Source organism: Pristis pectinata, chromosome 9 (genome assembly GCF_009764475.1).
Source record: "Pristis pectinata isolate sPriPec2 chromosome 9, sPriPec2.1.pri, whole genome shotgun sequence".
Taxonomy (NCBI): Eukaryota; Metazoa; Chordata; class Chondrichthyes; order Rhinopristiformes; family Pristidae; genus Pristis; species Pristis pectinata.
In genome coordinates, this window is record NC_067413.1 from 49,234,973 (window position 1) to 49,254,879 (window position 19,907).

The window sequence follows — 19,907 nt, forward strand, 5'->3', positions numbered from 1 at the left end:
GAAAGGGTTGTTTCTGTGCTACATAACTCTATGACTGCTCGGTATATTTAACATTATAATATTAAATATTATATTGAATAATAGATTTTAAAATTTAATACAGTTTTTGTGGAAGTAATTGTTTAAGTGTACTTATAAAGCGTTTTATAAATCTTTCCATTTGGCTATCATTTCTGAATACTTTGCATTTCTTTTAATTTCATGGGGGCTTCAAACAACAGGGTGCTGAATTTACAGACAATTCCATGGCAGAAATTTGTCAAGTAATTGTTAAGCTGACTCTAAGCTTTTCTGAGAACTGTGGAAATGGAAATTAGGTGTCAAGGACTCAAACACAATATAAGATTGCTGAAACATTGATTAACCTTTCATCCAGTGACCTTCCCTTATGACCCTGAACAAAGATTGAATAAATATTGATTGTGGCAGGATTTACAAGAAGGAAAATGAAAAATTAGCAGAGGAAGCACCTCCAAACAGCAGACTGCCAGGTCACTAGGGATCAGTATCACTGAAAATCAAGTAATTAGGGCAAATCAGTTAACTGTTATTCATGGTGGAAACATTTAAAGATGCAAGTACAACTGCCAAGAAATTGTCATCCACATACTATGGTGCAGGCATGTATTTTTTTAAACAAATTTTGGCTTAAATAGCAAATAAAAAAGCTATTAACTTCATCCATAACAATTTTGTGCGGGTGCCAGCACTTCACCAGGCAACTGCAATTTCATTGGTATGGTATTAAAGGATCTCATAAAACTTGCTTGCAGAGTTGGTGCAAATGGCAAGAAATGACAGAGGGGGAATAGAGGGGGAGGATGGGAGGAGAGGAGAAGGGTGTGGGGGGAGGAAGGGAGGGAGGGGAGGGAGCATGCTCCAAGGTTAACTGATTGAGAGCTTGATATTTTAATGTAGGAGATCCATGAGAGGATGGAGGTTTTTTCCTCCCAGGAACCATTCAGGACAATGACTTTTTGCACCTGGCACAGGAGCTCATCACAAGGACCAACATAGCCTGGATGATGGAGTCGTGCAGGAAAAAAGCATCATAACCTCACAAGATATGCCAAGGTAAAATATCTACACACTGCGTTTGTTACTCTACTGTCCACTCCCTTTGGGTCCAATACTTTGACAACTCAACAAATTGTTAGATATGTAGCTAAATATACAAGTTTACAATTGACCTATGTGACTTATTTATGTATGTAAGTCTACAGTGTAAATAAGATGTGTCCTTATACAAAGCTGTTCACTTATTTTATTGGGGAAGCAGTATAGTACATGTCTAACAGTGGTGAGGATGCTGTTACTTTGAGGAGGGTGGGGTTGCAATCATCTTAGAACATAGGACATAGAATATTACAGCACAGTGCAGGCCCTTTGGCCCACAATGTTGTGCCGACATTTTATCCTGCTCTAAGATCTATCTGACCCTTCCCTCCCACATGGCCCTCCATTTCCCTATCATTCATGTGTCTATCTTAAATGTCCCTAATGTATCTGCCCCCTCAACCTCTGCTGGCAGTGCGCACCACGCACCCTCCACTCTCTGTGTAAAGAACTTACCCTGACATCCCCCTTATACCTTCCTCCAATCACCTTAAAATTATGTCCCCTTGTGTTAGCCATTGTCGCCCTGGGAAAAAGGGCAATACATGGATGACCAAGACAGGACCCTTTTAGACTAATGTGACTGAATGTCACCCAGACAGGCCGGAAAACAGTGTTGCATAATCAGCAGTTCCAATTCCAAAACCATGACTCAGGAACAAACATTATTCCTGATAGGAAGCATCTGGTCGAGTTTCCAGACCAATGTAGCTTGGTTGAACTTCCAGACAAATGTAACTAGGTTGAATTTTCTAACACGCTGAGAGAGGAGGCCCATGACATGTTCAAAGCATTGTCACTAGAGTTCTGCAATATATTCAGAATAAATGTTTTCCAGAAACACTTAATACTCCAGACTATGCCAAAGTCTGCCATAAACTTCCCAGCCCCTCTAATTCCTCTGTGGGACCATAAGCAAATAGCCCTTAATTATCCAATCATTAACATTTTATGCTCCTAATTTTCTATGGTGTGTTTTTACAAACATTACTCAAGATAAGAGGTGCCAAGTCATGAAGTAATCTCTGCTTTGTGATGAGAAAGAAAAGCTCTTTGTTGTTTGTTGATCAATTTCCGTATTTTAATGCCAGATATAACCAAAGATTTGTTTTGGAAGTCTCTCAACCTGAAAAATCAACTGTCTGAGTCCAGATTGACGGTCACCACCCAAAACGTCGACTGTCCATTTCCTTCCACAGATGCTGCCTGACCCACTGAGTTCCTCCAGCAGCTCATTTTTTGCCAAAGGTTTGTTTCAGCAGTGAACTGCTTGTAAAAGAAAGAGGTTCCAGCCAGGTATCACTTCATATAAATTAAAATCAAGATAACTGGAGGAAGCAATAAATGTCTTCAGTGCGTGTTAACAAGGTGGAATGTACTGTTCCTTTCTTAAAAGCTTTATCGGTTGAAAGTGATCACAGCTATAAAGTAAAACACAACACAGCATTGGTTTATTTACAGAAGTATCAGATACTAATGTAGAGACTTTAAAAGCAACATAGACACAAGAATAAGCCCATTAATCCTTTGTGCCTGTTCATTTAATATCATGGCTGCTTTATACTTCGTAATCCATCTGTTTCATATCTTTCAATGCACTTACCCAACAAAAATATGTTAAATTTCTTTCACTCTAAGAACAGTAGCTCTTTGGTGAAAAGAAATGTGGATTTGTATAACACTTTATGGGAATAGCTCTTTTCAGATTCACCTCTCAATGATGCAGCACAAGCTATAATGAAATGTAACTTCTGGATGGTGAAGGAAGATGTTCAGCTCTTGAAACTAGATAGGTCCTCAAGCAACCCTGCCAGGCAGCAATTCCAAATCATAAGTTACAAAGTCATAGATAGAGTCATACAGCACAGAAATAGGCCCTTTGGCCTAACTGGTCAATGCTGACCAAGAACCCATCCAAGCTAGTACCATTTGCCTGCCTTTGGCCCATAACCTTCTAAACCTTTCCTATCCATATACTTGTCCAACTGTCTTTTAAAAGTTGTTATCGTACCTGCCTCAACCACTTCCTCTGGCAGCTCATTCCACATACATACCAACCTCTGTGTAAAAACAAAAAGGTTGCCACTCAAGTTCCTATTAAACCTTTCCCCTCTGACCTGAAGCCTATGCCCCCTAGTTCTTGATTCCCCAACCCTGCAAAAAAAGACTGAGTGCATTCACCTTCTCTATGCCCCTCATGATTTTCTACACTTCTATAAGATCACCTCTCAGTTTCTTACGCTCCAAGGAAAAAAGTCCAAGCCTGTCCAACCTCTCCTTATAATTAATTCCCTCAGGTCCTGACAACATCTTTGTAAATGTTTTCTGGACTCTTTCCAGTTTAATAACATTTTTCCTGGTTGAAAAAAAAAGAACCATAGAGAACAAGATCAAATTGTTCAAAGAACTTTATTCTGACCATTAAATGGGAATAATGATATGGTACAGGAATGAATTTTCTCATGTTTCATAGAAATCCTGAGTCTAGAAATTCAAAGCATTACAAAAATTTTACATGCACATGGTAAATTTCGTGGGAAAATCATTTGCAAAGCACAATCCGAGAGTGCACAAATATGCACATTGGCATTCAGTGGCAAGCAGCAGAAATGTGAACACCACTCCACATGCACAGAAACAAGACTTGTGAGCCTTCTTCTGCCCAAGCATGTTCTGGCCTGTGTAGTGGAGCACTCAGAACCAGCTTCATGTAGGACCACTTAGAAATGAAACAATATCCATGTAGTGTTTTTCCCTTTGGCCTACCAACCACCATCCCCATTCCATCCATGCCTACAACCTGCCAACTTAGTCATTACCCCTGAAACTCAAACTAAACTTCATGGTCCAGATCATTCTCCTCCATTCTCATGTCTAGTAGTAGTCCTGACCAAACTCCTGACTCCCTGGACCTCTTTCCTAGATGCCTCACTCCACCCCTTCTGTAATCTTGACTCTCACCCTTAAGGCCTTCAACCACATTAAGTGCACATTGAGCCTTCAACCATATTGAGCACAGTACCTTAGAGCTAGTGTGCAATACAATTTTGCAGTAACAGGCCTTCACAAAAAGCTTTCATTGGTTTGCTGTTATATTTCCATGCATGTAAACTTTCTGGTCCATGTTCTTTTGCAGGTTTGATTTCAATTTCCAGAAACCTTGTGCAGTAAATCAAAACAGTCAGCTTTTGAAAACATAACTATCAAACCAATACAGCATGGATATTTACATTTTTAAGCATTTTTCATGCAAGATGCATGTATGATTGATAAATGGTTTGCACTTGACCTAAGTTGTGATAGAATAATGAAAGTATCGGGGAGAAGCAAGATAACGTGACAAAATTACTTATGTGCCAATCTGATTGGAGTTCCAGTTGTATGAGATGATTATGTTATCCTCTGATTAATGGAAGATTTATACTTTGGAGGTTGCATTTTATATGATGCTTCTGTCAGGTTTATGAGGACACATGGGATGAGATTTTTGATTGAGTTCTGCATTTTGCATTTGAATGGTTACTGGATGATAGTAAATATGGTTAGGTGGTGATCATCAGACTTCTGTCAATCATTTAGGTGATGTGGAAATCTCAAACACATTTGAGTAGTTTTTTGTTGCTTATACTAAAACACAGAAGCTTTGGATACTGAGTTGTGGATGAGAATACATATTCACACAGGACTGTGTGTGTTGTAATAAATACAAAAGTTACCTCTGGGAGACTTATCTCCATCGTGCACTATATTCAGATCATAGAATTGCAGTTATCATGAAAAATAATTTAATTTGTGATGGTATTAAGGGATTACAATAACAATAATAAGCTATCATACTTGTTGAGAGGGAAGCAGCATTAATTTGAAAAGTAGACATGGGAAGAATCTTTCAAAGTCACAAACAAGCCTGAACATTCTTATAACTGGGCAACAGACATCTTTTACTTCATTCATTTTCAAGCCTTTTGATTAATGGAATGTAGCCACAGAATCTAACATAATGTAATTCTTCTTGGAGCTGAATTTGGTTTTAAGTTCTAATCATCCTATAACATGTCTTCTGTGTTTATAGCATTATGCACACGCTGTCCCCAGGTTTCCAGTTATACTGCTGACTAACAAGCATACTGTATATTCAGAAAAATGTCACACAAACATATATTCAGAAAATGTTTTAGTGAGTGAAATTCGAGAACGTATAATCAGAAAATATATTGTATCTTTGGATGTGAATTTTCTCCTGGTTAAATGGGAATTAATACTTGGTCCACTTTTCGGAACACAGTGAAAGAATTACATCATATTTGTAGGCTATTTGGAACTTCAGGTATGCTAAAGTTACTGCACCTATCAAAAGTAGCTGAAAGCATGTGGTTTACCTGAAATGGGTAACCAGCTAACAAGTACACCTAACACATTCCATTTCTCTGTAGGATTCATGCATAAATGGGTCATAGACCACAGCAAGTGGGCAAGAAGAAATGCTCTATACTGTGCAAAAGTAATCCACAGATATTTAAGCCACAGAAAATCATTTCCTTGTCTGTGGGCCTGACTTCATATACCTTCAGGAACTAGAGGTAGAATGTTTCTTATTCAAGATAAGAATAGGGAATGAAAACTGTCAAGACCTTGCTGAACCTGAGCTTGCCTCATCGCCCTGTCCCTGTGCTGGCCCTGGGCTTGCAACAACCTCCAGGACTCTTCACAAAAGCAGTAATATAATGTAGTGCATAGGTTAAATTGGGAAATTAGAAGTACATGTAACAAGGACAATAGAGCAATCATAAGGGACTTTACATATGGACTGGACAAACCAATGAAGTAGTAATATTGTGGAGGATGAACTTATTGAGTGTATAAGAGAGGCTTTCAAGATGTTTGTTGAAGAATCTACTTCGGAGCTAGAACAAGATTAATGTTATGCAATGAGAACAGGTTAATTGATGATCCAGTAGTGAAAGGGCCTTCAGGGAACAGTGAAGATAAAATGATAGAATTTTATATAAAGATTGAGAGTGATTTGCTTCAATGGAAAACCAAGGTTTTAAATACTTCATAGAACAAAATAAGCTACAAAGGCATAAGTGTTAAGTTGGCTATGGGACATTGAGAAACTATCCTAAATGGTATGAGTGTAAACCAGCAATGACTAATATTTAAACAATTAATGTGTAGTTTACAAGTAATATCTATTCCTTTAAGCAAAAGAAATCCCCATAGGATAAACAGTCATACCGTGGTTGTCAAGACAAGTTAAGAAAGTATTTTAATTGCTATACAGCATATAAACAGTCTCTTTATCCCCCAGGTCCATACCAAACATAAAGCACCCATTTGCACTAATCCTACATTAATCCCGTATTTTATTCTCCCCACATTCTCATCAACCTCCCCCAGATTCTGCCATTGCCAACCCACTAAGTGCAAATTTACAGTGGCCAATTAACCTGTGAACCTGTATGTTTTTGGGATCCAGTTTCATAAGAAAAAAAAGGCTGATGACAAGGTTTGTATCTATAGCAACAGAACTGAAGTGCAGTTAAGTTGTAGTTAGTGTATCAATCCTTTGCGTGACGACACTCAGATACTGTGAATAAATTTAATCTACATATTATGGGGTAAAGTGTAAATACAATTAGAAAGAAACCAGGACTGAAGAATTGTATGCAGCAGGAAAGACTGAACAGGCTAGTAAGTTGGAAGCTGTGGGATAACATGAGAGTAGTGTTCAAACATATGAATAGTTTTGATTGGATTCACACAGGAAGCTGTTTCCACTTACACACTTACAAGTAAGATCAAAGCATAAAGCCATAAATCTTAGAAAACTACTCATAAATCAAAGTGGGAATCCAGGGGAAATTTCTTTACCTGGAGAGCATTGGGAACTTGTTGCTATGGGGAACAGTTGAGGAGTAGTTGAATTGTATTCAACTGTTTTCCCAATGCCAATTAAAAGGGACATTTGTAACACTGAAAACTTACCTCGGTCAATGTCAAATCAATGGAACTAAATACTGAGAGGGAAAGTAGTGTAGTATCTACTTAGCACCAGCAAATAGAGACTAATTTCTCCTCCTACAAATTTAATCTGACCAGTGGCAAATTATGTGTTTGTATTGACCAAACAATTTGGAAAATCACACATTAACCTTTTGATTCCAATCCATTTGATTGCTAGAAAATGCGTAAAACTTTGAAAGAAATTACATTTGGAATTTTTGATTTATTTTTGATGAAATGAGGGCATTGTGAATTGAGTTAAAAGTTCTGAGACGTTCATTAAAAATTCTACATGCCAGGAATTCTAAATACTGTTCATACTTTTGTCCTGTCCCACGTCAGCTGTAAAACTTAAAACTTTAAATTATGCCAATAATAGTCTTAATAATTGGGCTGAACTCCCGAGGGAATGTCATAAGAATGTACTAAAAGGAAAACCTTGTAAAATGTAAAAGATTTCACAATAGGCTCCAATTTAAACCTCTGAAGTATTTGCAAGAAAACACCTCAATGCTGATCTACAGAAGGATGCTATAATAGTTCATTAGAACCTGTCTTCAATTGGTCTTAACCAATAGGTAGATGGAAAATAAACAATAAATTACAAATGGAAGTGATTTCTTTTTCCTTTTCTCTTTCTTCAGATGGCATTGCAAATGCTATTATAGTTCGCAGTAAGTTATACAGAAATATGAAGACACAAGAGAATGTAAATGCTGTAATCTGAAACAAAGAACAGAAGAAGAGTCTCAACCCAGAATATCAACTATCCCTCTTCCTCCACAGATGCTGCCTGACCACTGAGTTCCTCTAGCAATGTTGATATCTGTTTTATAACTTTGTTCTCTGTGAAAATAGCTCCAAAAATTTTGTGATCAAGATAATCCTGGATGAAATGTCAAACACAGCAAAAGGACACAAAGAGGGGCAGATTCTGTATCTGCAGGGGATCTGCATCTGAGACTATGAGAAACAATGGAAAAGAAAACATGAAGGTTAAACGGATCTATATTTACAGGATTTCACAGAATTTTTAATCTATTATATCTGTGTGGAAAAGAAGAATTTGCAAAGAAATCTGAATGTGGTATTTTAAGTCATGGAGAGTAGATTGAAGGAAACTGTTTTTTGTTGGATGAAGGGTCAAGGAAGAGGAAGCATAGAATAAGGGTGATTAGCAATAGGACCACAAGTGACATGAGTATTTTTTTTTAACCAGGGAGTGTTTAAGGTCCGGAATGAACTTCAAGAGATAATAGTGGAGGCAGATTCAACAGTAGCTTTCAAAAGTGTTGGAGAAGTAAAAGAGAAGAAGGAATTTGCAGAGCACTGAAGAAAATGAGGACTCCCTGAATCATTGTTAGATGAAGCCCACACAAACTCAGTGGGCTGAATGGTGTCCTTCCGTGCCATAACCATTCCATGCTTCCATGAATCTGGGACTTAAGACAATGTTTTTGTTTAATTGAATCAATATTGCTTCATTAAAAATATGAGAAACATTTCCTTTAAAGAGTGTTAATCTTTTGGATTTGCTACATGGCTATGTTTTTTCATTGATGTGTACTTAAATTTGTAAAGTCTTTTAACAAATTTGTTACTTTATTACAGGATTGGATTCTTAATTTATGGTTTGAAGTTGAAGTATCCTCAGCCACTTCATTGTGAGGTCTGTGGGCCAGTGGGGTTACCACCGATCCATCCATCCATGGCTGAGGAATTGGGCAGGTGGGTATGGGCAATGTGGCCAAGAACAGGCTCAGCTGTATGGGTGAAGTGCTGTGGGAAGTGAGGCTAAGCATAGGGACAGAGTGTATCCAGGAGCAAGGAGGGGTGGCTGGAATGCATCCAATGGGAATGGGAGCAAGACTGTGGATGGATGCCCTGGGGGTGGGGGGGGGGTGGTGGTCAGGGACAATTGTGCAGCCAGGAGCTGGGATCTGAAATGTAGCCTGGATCAGGAGCTGGATACCAGAGCTCTGATGGAGGTATGTGCAGTGTGGCCAGAGAATGAGAAGGTGTAAGGACTAAAGGGATGGGTGTAAGGACATTAGGAGGGGCAGAAATCCCTAACACACTGAGATGTAGGTGGGGACAGTAGGGAGACTCTCTTCCTGTCTTGCACATGCGCACAAAGATGGGCAGACATAGGAGGAACACAAGCACAGCAGCACTGATTACAGATTGCCATCCCCCAAATTAAACCTCTGTTCCCTGTCACTGCTCACTGTCTGTTCAATCCTCCATATGGGCCCAATCCCAATAGTCCAAATTCTAATTAAAAACCTCTTGGATGGCAGTTCAACAAATCTCTTTCGTAAATCCACTGATCTTTTCCAATCAACTCAGCTCATTGCAGCCTCAAAATACCCCAAATGATTTGTCAAACACAATTTCCCTTTTTGTTTTGATTTTGATTCTAACCAACTGTATTTTGATTTTCCAAGTGCCCTGATACCAAGTCCATAACAATGGATTCCAGTATATCCACTTATCAGGCTGCATGCTGTGGAGCTTCCTTTCCTTTTCACCCTATTCTTGATGCAGTTGTCACTTTTCAGTGCAAGGGAACCATTCTATCTTCTATGGAAGGTTAAAACCACTGTCTCTTTTGAAATCTCTTTGAATTGCCAGGTTACAGACCTGTTCCAGCAGCTTTATCTAGTTATCTGCTGTTGTCTTAATATTTCACTAACCCTAATATCTTGAAGTTCCTCACTCTGAGTAGATCTTTGTTTCTCACTCTCACCAAAATACTTTTGTTTTGCATGGTGATGACAGATACAGAGCATATACTTAATTTTTCTACCATTTTCATCTCACCTTAAAATTTTCTTGAGTTTGTAGTAAGGGATCCACATTTACTGTTGCTAACATCTACACTTATTTCTAGAAGCCTTTACAATCTGCTGTGCTCTCTCAGTGATTTACTCTCTTGTTTTACTTTTCTCAACATCAATTCCTTGACCATACTTTGCAATTCCAAAATTATCCTGGTTCTCAAAATTATGGTTCTTCAGCCCACAGAGTCTCCGCTGGCCATCAAACACCAATCCTGCAATTATCACCTTTTTATTTTAACACCTTCCAATCAACTCCTACCACTCACTTAATCTAGCAATTAATCCATCAACCTGTATGTCTTTGGGAATGTGGCAGGAAACCAGAGCACTCAGGAGAAACCCACACAGTCACAGGGGGAACACACACACAATGCTGGAGGAACTCAGCAGGTCAGGCAGCATCTATGGAGAGAAATAAACAGTCGACGTTTCGGGTCGAGACTCTTCATCAGGACTGCAAGGAAGAGGACAGAAGCCAAAATAAGAAGGTGAGGGGGAAGGGGAGGAGCACAGGCTGGCAGGTGATAGGTGAGTTCAGGTGATAGGTGAGTCCAGGTGAGAGGGGGAAAGTGGGAAGTGGGGGAGGGGGGAGAAGTAAGATGCTGAGAGGTGATAGGTAGAAGAGACAAAAGGCTGAAGAAGAGGCAAAAGGCTGAAGAAGAAGGAATTCGGTAGGAGAGGGCAGTGGACCATACGATAAAGGGAAGAAGGTGAGGAATAGACAGGCAGGTCATGAGGGTGGGGGGAGGGGAAAGAGAAGCGGGAAGAGGGCCACAGGAATGAGGGAAGACAAAGGAGAAAAAAAGGAGGGGGAGAAGAGGGGAGGGGTTCCCAGAAGTTAGGGAAACTGATGTTGAGGCCATCAGGTTGGAGACTCCCAAGGTGAAATATCAGATGCTGTTCCTCCAACCTACGTCTGGCCTCAACGTGGCAGTGGAGGAGGTCATGGATAGACATGTTAGTATGGGAATGGGATGCAGGATTGAAGTGGACGGCCAACAGGAGATTCTTGCTTTTGTGGCTGATGGAACGAAGGTGCTCAACAAAGCTGTCACCCAATCTGCATCATGTCTCACCGATGCAGAGGAGGCCGCACCAGGAGCACCAGAAGCACCAGATGCAATAAATGACACCCTCAGATTCAGAGGTGAAGTGCTGCCTCACCTGGAAGGATTGTCTATGGCTCTGGATGGTGGTGAGGGAGGAGGTGTAGAAACAGGTGTAGCACTTAGTGCAGTTGCAAGGATAAGTGCCGGGAGGGTCATCTGCACAGATTGGGTGATGGCTTCATCAAAATTTCTCACAGATTGGGTGACCGCTTTGTTGAATTATTTGCAGAATTTCTTCCTACCTTCCCCCTCTCACCTGGACTCACCTGAACTCACCTATCACCTGCCTGCATATATACCTCCCTCTCCCCTGACCTTCTTATTCTGGCTTCTGCCCTCTTTCCAGTCCTGATGAAGGGTCTCAGCCTGAAACGTCGACTGTTTATTTCCCTCCATAGGTGCTGCCTGACCTGCTGAGTTCCTCCAACATTTTCTGTGTATTGCTCCAGATTCCAATATCTGAAGAATCGCTTGTGCCACAGCCACAGGGGGAATGTGTAATCTTCACACAGACAGCACCAGAGCTCAAACTTGATCCCAGCTCACTGGAGCTGTGAGGCAGCAACTCTACCAGCTGCAGCACTCTGCTGCCCTGGTGTTCATTACAACTTATGAATTTTATGTCTAAATGTTTGCCAGGATTTATCCAAGTAGTCATAGTGTGAAATACAGGGAGGGAGAAATTAAATAAAAGGAGAGAGAATACAACCTTGAAGCAAATAGCAGAGAAGTTTCTTGTGCAGAGAAGAAGTGAGGGAAGTAGAAAGGGCGCAAACATAGGGACAAAAAAGAGAAGAGGAATCACAGAGGCAGAGAAGGAGAAGAGGCAGAATGGGGATGAGAGATGCATTGAAGAAATGAAGAAAGATTGAAGGAGAGAGTGAAAGAGAGAGAATATGCAGAAACAGATACAAACTCACAGAGTTGGACAGGGGTAGAGAGGGTGAGACACCCTGAGAGTGACAGAGGTGAAGAAACAGAGAGAGAGAGTAAATACACTTGCAAGCAGAGAAACAGAAAATAAGACAAACAGAAATTCAGAAAGCTATTAGCAAACACACACACGCACGCATGCACACACACACGCACACACACACACACACATGCATGCACGCACACATGCACACACACATGCACGCACACACACACGCACGCACACACACGCACGCACGCACACATGCACGCACAAATATGGGAAAGAAAGCAAATGATGGATAAAGAAAGAGTGAGGCAGAGAGCATAGGAAGAAAAGCAAAGAAGGAGAAAGAATGACAGAGAATGTTGTAAGGGGGCATGGAGAAAAAATGTACGTATGAGTGAAAGGGATAGGTTTGTAGAGAGCAAAACAGAGAATTAAAGAATCAGAGAAGGAGGGATATAACATGAGACAGAAAGAGATTGGTTGAGATAGAAAGAGAACAAAAGAAGAAGAAAGTGAGAGAAGAGAAAATGTGAGAGAGAAACAAATCCAATAAAGGGAGAGAGAGCCATTAAGGAGTTGTAAGCAATGTGTTAATTTGGTGGTTAATGTGGTTCTCGCATTGAAGGATTTTTGCTGAAGTGACATGCACTTGAAGAATGGTGAAGATCACTGATTAAGAATTCACCTGATAAAAATGAATTAGAAACGTTAATATTAATTGCAATTTAAAAAAAATGTTGTTCAATCCTGTTTGGCAATCCCATTCAAAAACATGGAGATCACACTGCCTGTACCAGACAGTTTTTTGAGATCAATGTTGATCATCCGTGAACTTATTGGATGACAGAGTGAGCTTAAGGGCCATTAAAGTTACAACAGGATTCCTCATGCTCCTATTTCTTCCGGTTTTATGACCTCAAAAATTGACAAGTGCTCAAACTGTGGATGCAAGAGTTATAAAATGTAGAAACCTAGGATAAGAAGCATGAAAGTAAATGTTTTGAATTTATTCTGCATATCAATGAAGCAATATGCACTAAGAATTGTGATAAGCTTGCTTGGAATTACTGTATTGAAGGCGGAGCAGTAGTCAATAAACAATAGTCTAACATATGTGTCTTTACTATCCAGATGCTCAACCTCTTATTCAACCTCTCCCTGCTTCAATCTCAGGTTCCCTCCTGTTTTAAGAAGACCACTATCATCCGGTACCAAAGGAAAGCAAGGTAACATGCCTCAATGAATACCGACCAGTGGCTCTGACATCCACCATCATGAAGTGCTTTGAGAGGTTGCTCATGGCACGCATCAACTCCAGCCTACCAGACAACCTGGACCCATTGCAATTCGCCTATCGGCGAAACAGGTCTACAGCGGATGCCATCTCCCTGGCATCTGCTCTGGAGCATCTGGACAGTAAAGACACATACGTTAGACTATTGTTTATTGACTACAGCTCTGCCTTCAATACAATAATTCCAAGCAAGCTTGTCACCAAACTCCGAGACCTAGGACTCAACACCTCCCTCTGTAACTGGATCCTTGACTTTCTAACAAACAGACCGCAATCAGTGAGGATGAGCAGCAATACCTCCAACACGATTATTCTCGACACTGGTGCCCCACAAGGCTGCGTCCTCAGCCCTCTGCTCTACTCCCTATATACTCATGACTGTGTGGCCAGATTCTGCTCTAACTCCATCTAAGAGTCTGCAGATGATACCACCGTTGTAGGCCGTATCTCAAACAGTGATGAGTCGGAGTACAGGAAGGAGATAGAGAGCTTAGTGGAATGGTGTCATGACAACAACCTTTCCCTCAATGTCAACAAAACAAAAGAGCTGGTCATTGACTTCAGGAAAGGGGGCGGTGTACATGCACCTGTCTACATCAATGGTGCTGAGGTCAAGAGGGTTAAGAGCTTCAAGTTTCTGGGAGTGAACACATCACCAACAGCCTGTCCTGGTCAAATCACATAGATGCTATGGCCAAGAAAGCTCACCAGTGCCTCTACTTCCTCAGGAGGCTAAAGAAATTTGGTTTGTCCCCTTTGACTCCTACCAACTTTTACTGATGCACCATAGAAAGCATCATATCTGGATGTATCACGGCTTGGTATGGCAACTGCTCCGTCCAGGACCGCAAAAGCTGCAGAGAGTTGTGGACACAGCCCAACGCATCACAGACACCAGCCTCCGCTCCTTGGACTCTGTCTTTACCTTTCGTTGTCTTGGTATAGCAGCCAGCATTATCAAAGAACCCACCCACCCGGGACATTCTCTCTTCACTCCTCTTCCATCGGGTAGAAGATACAGGAGCCTGAGGGCACGTACCACCAGACTTAAGGACAGCTTCTACTCCACTGTGATAAGACTATTGAACGGTTTCCTTATACAATGAGATGGACTACGTCCTCACGATCTATCTTGTTGTGACCTTGCACCTTATTGCACTGCACTTTCTCTGTAGCTGTGACACTTTACTCTGTACTGTTATTGTTTTTACCTGTACTACTTCAATGCACTCTGTACTAACTCAATGTAACTGCACTGTGTAGTGAATTGACTTGTATGATTGGGTTGTAAGACAAGCTTTTCACTGTACCTCGGTACATGTGACAATAATAAACTAATTGCAATACCAATAATATAAGTCTTATTGCTGCAATTGTAATGCCATGAGATTCACATTTAAAATTTATTTGGTAATAATGTTAATACTTTTTTTATTTAAATAAATGACAACTTCCCAACTCAAGATTCATATTGGAAACCATAATTAATCTCTTCCTTGAAACACACATTTAAGGAAAAATGTACAAACAATTCATTGTAGAGGCTACGTATCAGAAAAAAACTTCACAATGCTGAAATACTCAGCAGATCAAGTCGTATTTGTTGAGAGAGAAGCAAAGGTAAAGTTTCAGGTCAATGACTTTCATCCCTGTTCCGATGAATGCAACCAACAATGACATTTTCTGCAGACTTAGCCTTGATGGAAACTGCACGATGAGAAGTAATTTTAAATTGTAGCCCAGGAAGTTCACTCAGGTGTACATATGAGATTCTGTGGCATTATTTTTAAGGAGTATATCTGTTAATCCCAGTGCACAAGACAAAATCTAGCCTTAATCTACACATTAAGGAAACAACTTATCTGGTCATTTTGACATTGTTGTTTGTGGGAGCTTCTTGTGTACAACATAGCTGCTGTGTTTCATATATTACAACAGAAACTACACATTTTTTTAGATATGAGGAGAGACTGTCATTATATTCTAATATATGGTGTCTTCAGTTATTCCATTTTAGACTCTGCTTTAGGCCTTTAAAAGATCTTTCCTTTTGGGCAAACTGCAAGATTTTCTTAATCCCAGAATTTGGGCAACATGTATCAGTGGCTGTGACAAAAATCCTTACACTAAAAGCCATGCAGATTCATTCTGCCTACAAAAATAAGGCAGAATGAATCTGCATGGTTTTTGGTGTAAGGATTTCCAATCCACCTGACCCAAATCTGGAGAATTTGTCCTAAATCTTAATGATTACTTTGTTAACAGGTCCTTTATCTTCTTCAGTGTCAAAACTTCTTTGAAATTATAAATACACTCTATTTGAACACCACATTGTGTTTATCCACCCTCAGTAAATACCCAAATGTTTCGGCAGCATATCAAATTAAAGGAAAGTGAGATACCATAAAACACATCTAATCCTGGTGTTAAACTATTTTTTGCCTGGGATTTCCACTCAGTTGAACTGATTTCTTTTTTGATGCAAAAGAATGCTTAGTTCTATGCACCAATTCATCTTGGTGCAATTTAAGTTTCTGAAATCATTAAGGCCAAATGTAAAAACACCACTTAATACCAGAAGTAGGTATCACCCACAAAAATGTCAACACCCTCAAGGTGAATTAACTACTATTGGGAGTTTTCGCTCATTGTATCGTCCTAAGCCATCAAGAATTAAGGTGGAACCTTAGGACTGTGATATTATTAGTTACATTTAAAAAGGGGCTGAATCAATTTTAAAAGGTGCCTTGGTGCACCATTTTCTTTTGAGGAGGGTTGGGTTGAAAGGAACTTGCGCCAAGGTGGTGGTTCAGAATTGCCTCACAGAGGAATGATGCTGTCGCTCCAAATGAGCCCCAGTGTTGGGCTCTTCATGGGTTCAGCAGTGCAGCACATTTATATGAAGAAATCTGTCCATTGATTCTGTACCAATTGTGGTCCACTGGAATTCCAGTGCCTCCATCCAGTTCAATAGGGAGCAGCAATTCCAAGTGAGATAACTTTCAAATAATTTACATTTAAGTTGATTTAATTGGGTCAATTCAATTGTTAACATAAATATATTTGTTTTATGTGTTTGTGAAGATGTTTTTAAATATTTAATTGTGTTAATTAATTATTAATGGAATGATTAAATTTTAATTAGGCCTGAACATTTTTCAATGTCTGAGAATGCTAGACTTTCTCAGATATTAAATCATTTGACAATTTTGATAGCCAGTAACCTTGAGTACATGCTTCAGTCAGTTGGGAAATCGTAGAGGGTGGGGCTTGTATTGGGAAGGCTTTACGCTCCTTGGGGTCTTGTTGATCAAGAGACACAAGAGACTATAGTTGCTGGAATCTGGAGCAAAAAACAAACTGCTGGAAGAACTCAGTGGGTCGAGCAGCATCTGGGAGGGGGGGAGGAATTTTTGACATTTCAGGTTGAGACCTTGCATCATTATCAATCAAGAGCCTGCTTCAGGGACAAAGTTGCTGCTGCAGAGGGTATGGCGAATGTAGTTGGAGTAGATGGACACACCATGCCAGTGGATGTGCTCCATGGGCTAGATGCTGCACAGTACTGACTTAGCAACTGAGGACTAACAAACCCAACTGGAAAATAAGTCTGCATATTTTAGGCCATTTTCAGTAAGTTAACATAAAGTTACAAATAGATAGTGCTTTTACACTGTGACTCAAACTGCATTATTTTTGATAAACTCATTTTCAATTTTTACAGTCAAACTTTATGAAATTTCTGCTCTTAAAATATGAAAGAATATTTTTTAAATGTCAGGTATTAGTCACTTGCAGTAGAATTTAAGTGTAAACATTGATAAAAGATGCTTTCAGAGCGGGTAAAATTTTGAGCACAGTTTGTGCAGGGATCTCAGAGCTCCATGGTACAAAAGAGAACTCAACACCCTTTAGGTCTCTTTTACATTACAAACTTCAAAGAAATAAAGTATGGTTTAAGATCCCTGCTTGTTTTTAAAAATTTAGTTTTTATATGTATGAATTATTACAGAGATTCATGTAAAATATAGAATGTTGCTGTGTTTTGTTGCTATTGACAATAATCACATTCACACTACATGGCCAGCACAGCAACGTTCCTAAAGAATGCCTGAGGCTGTATTACCTGAAGATGATGCAGTGAAACAATTTTAACGTACCCATGTAATTATTTCTTTTTTTTTAATCTTTTGATTAGAAAATGAGAAATCCATGCAGAACAATAAAAGAGAATTAAAAGGAAACATCAAAGTAATTTCAAGGGGTTTAGAAGATTAAATATAAATCCTGATTATAGGAAAGATGTGCTTAGAAAATATTTTGAAAGATTATAGGCCATCTGTGTGTTAACTGTTATAGAAGTAGATTAATGTCAGGTGGGTGAAAAGTGGTTATTTTTCCATTTCTCCCCTTAATCTGAGCTTTACTGTCATCGTAAGAATATGTTCATGGAAGTTAAAACCAGATTATAGCATTCAGTTAATAATTAATAATCCCTTTCTTTCAAAAGATCAGCTTGCTAATGACTGTAAAGAACATAATAAAATTGAGTTTTTGCTAGAATAACTCCAATGATGAGAGAAAGGCTGGAGGAGTTGGGTTTGTTCTCCTTAGAACAGGAGATATAACAGAGGTGTTCAAATCAGTGAGACGCGGTAGGTAAACAAAAAATGGTGGAATGGTTAAAACCAAAGGATTTGGAGTGAGGTGACTGGGAGAAAAGATGAAATGTCAATATGAGAAAAAGTTTGTCACTCCTGGTTAGTATTTGGAATGAATTTTCTGACAGCATGCTGTGAATGAATTCAATTGTGGTTTTCATAAGGGAAATAAAAGGTGTTGGATTCAGGACAGTTGTATCATTCTTGCAGAGAACTAGGAGGCCTTTGAAGGACTGAATGGGTTCCTTCTATCCAGTTATAATTGTACTCTGTGATTGTGAAACTGAGAGGGAATGAATCAAATAATCCCTGGAGCAACAAACAATAATCTGCTGGAGGAACTCAGTGGATCGAGCAGCATCTATTGGAGGAAAGGAATTATCGACATTTTGGGTCAAAGCCCTGAATCGGGACTAAGAGTGGTGAGGCAAGATGGAGAAGGGGAGTGGTGAGAAAGGATCCAAGGTGATCAGCTGCCTGAAGAGGGGTGTAGGATGACAGCCAGGTTCCAGCAGGTAGGTGAGGGGAGTGGGGGGTAGTTGGGAGACAGTGGCAGATGAATGCGAGATGGAGGCAGACAAAGATAGAGAAACGAATATATTGAGAGGCAGATGGGAGGAGGGGAGGATGAAAGTTGGAGGGGAGGATGAAAGTTGGAGACAGCTGCTGCAGGAACACAAAGGGCTACTAGTGCTGGACTCTGATTAAGTAAAGGAGATGATAATGGGAACCATTAAGGGAGAGCTGAATGGCAGATGGAACCAAAACCAGATAGGGGAGGGCTGAGGAACTGTGTGTGTGGCAGGCGGATAGAAGCAGGAGGGGGCGGGGCCAAAAGTGGGTGATGCAGGCCTGGAGGCAGAGGAGAGTGTTGAGGGAAAGGGGAAAAATGGGAGGACTGAAGGAGAGATTGAAGGAGAGGGGGAGAGAGAGAGAGAGAGAAAGGGGGGGATGGAAAAAAGAGGGAGTGAAGGGGAAAACAACCCACTGAAGGGGAGAGTTACCTTCACTGCATTGTAGACCACCAAGGTGGAATATGAGGTGTTTTTCCTCCAGTTTGCATTGGACCTCACCCTGGCAGTGGAGAAGGCTGAGGATGGACAGGTCAGTGTGGGACTGGGAAGGGGAATTGAAATGGCATGCAATGAAATGAGCTTGAGGGTCACAATGCATTGTTAAGTTGTTCCAGCTGCTTGTAAAGTAAGCAGCAGGATAGCTTCCTGCTGCTTGCAAAGATGCAGGATTGCTGTATGCAGCTACCGTGAACCATGCTACTGAGTGGTTTTAATCATCAACAGAAGGCCCAACATTATGAGTGGTCAGCACCTCTAACACCTAGCTTGCATCTCTTCAGAGGTGCATTGAGACAATATCAGGCATTGGCAGGTCTCTGAAGCTCATTCTCACCACTGGGATATAAAAGGATTGCATAAGACAGTATCATAAAAGTCATAGAAATTTATGGCAGAGAAGGAGGTCATTCAGTTCATCATACTCATGCCCATCAAATATCAACGCTCGGTTTATAGCTATGCAGGGTATTGCTCTTTCTGCTTATTGACGTATCTTTTAAATGTGGCAAGGATTTCTGCCCCCACCACCCTTACAGACAATGAGTTTGAACATGATGTCATATGTCAGCCATGACGGCCACATCATCCAAACATGCTTAGTGACATTAATTGATGTAGGACAAACTGGTGGACAAAGTTGCTGTGAACTAGCAAGGATGGGCATGAAAGAGAGAGAACTGGCCTTCACTGAAGTGTTGGTGGCTGTGGTCATGATGAATGGCAGGGTGGTACCCTCACAACTAACTCTATTTATCAAACTCTATTTCACTTTCATCCTACAACTATTCTGATTTTCAGGGTGTGAATGTGAAGAGTTTTCATTCCTATTCTGTCCTCCTCCCTCTCCAGCAACTTACCTTTGTTTGTTTCTAGGTTAGCTTAG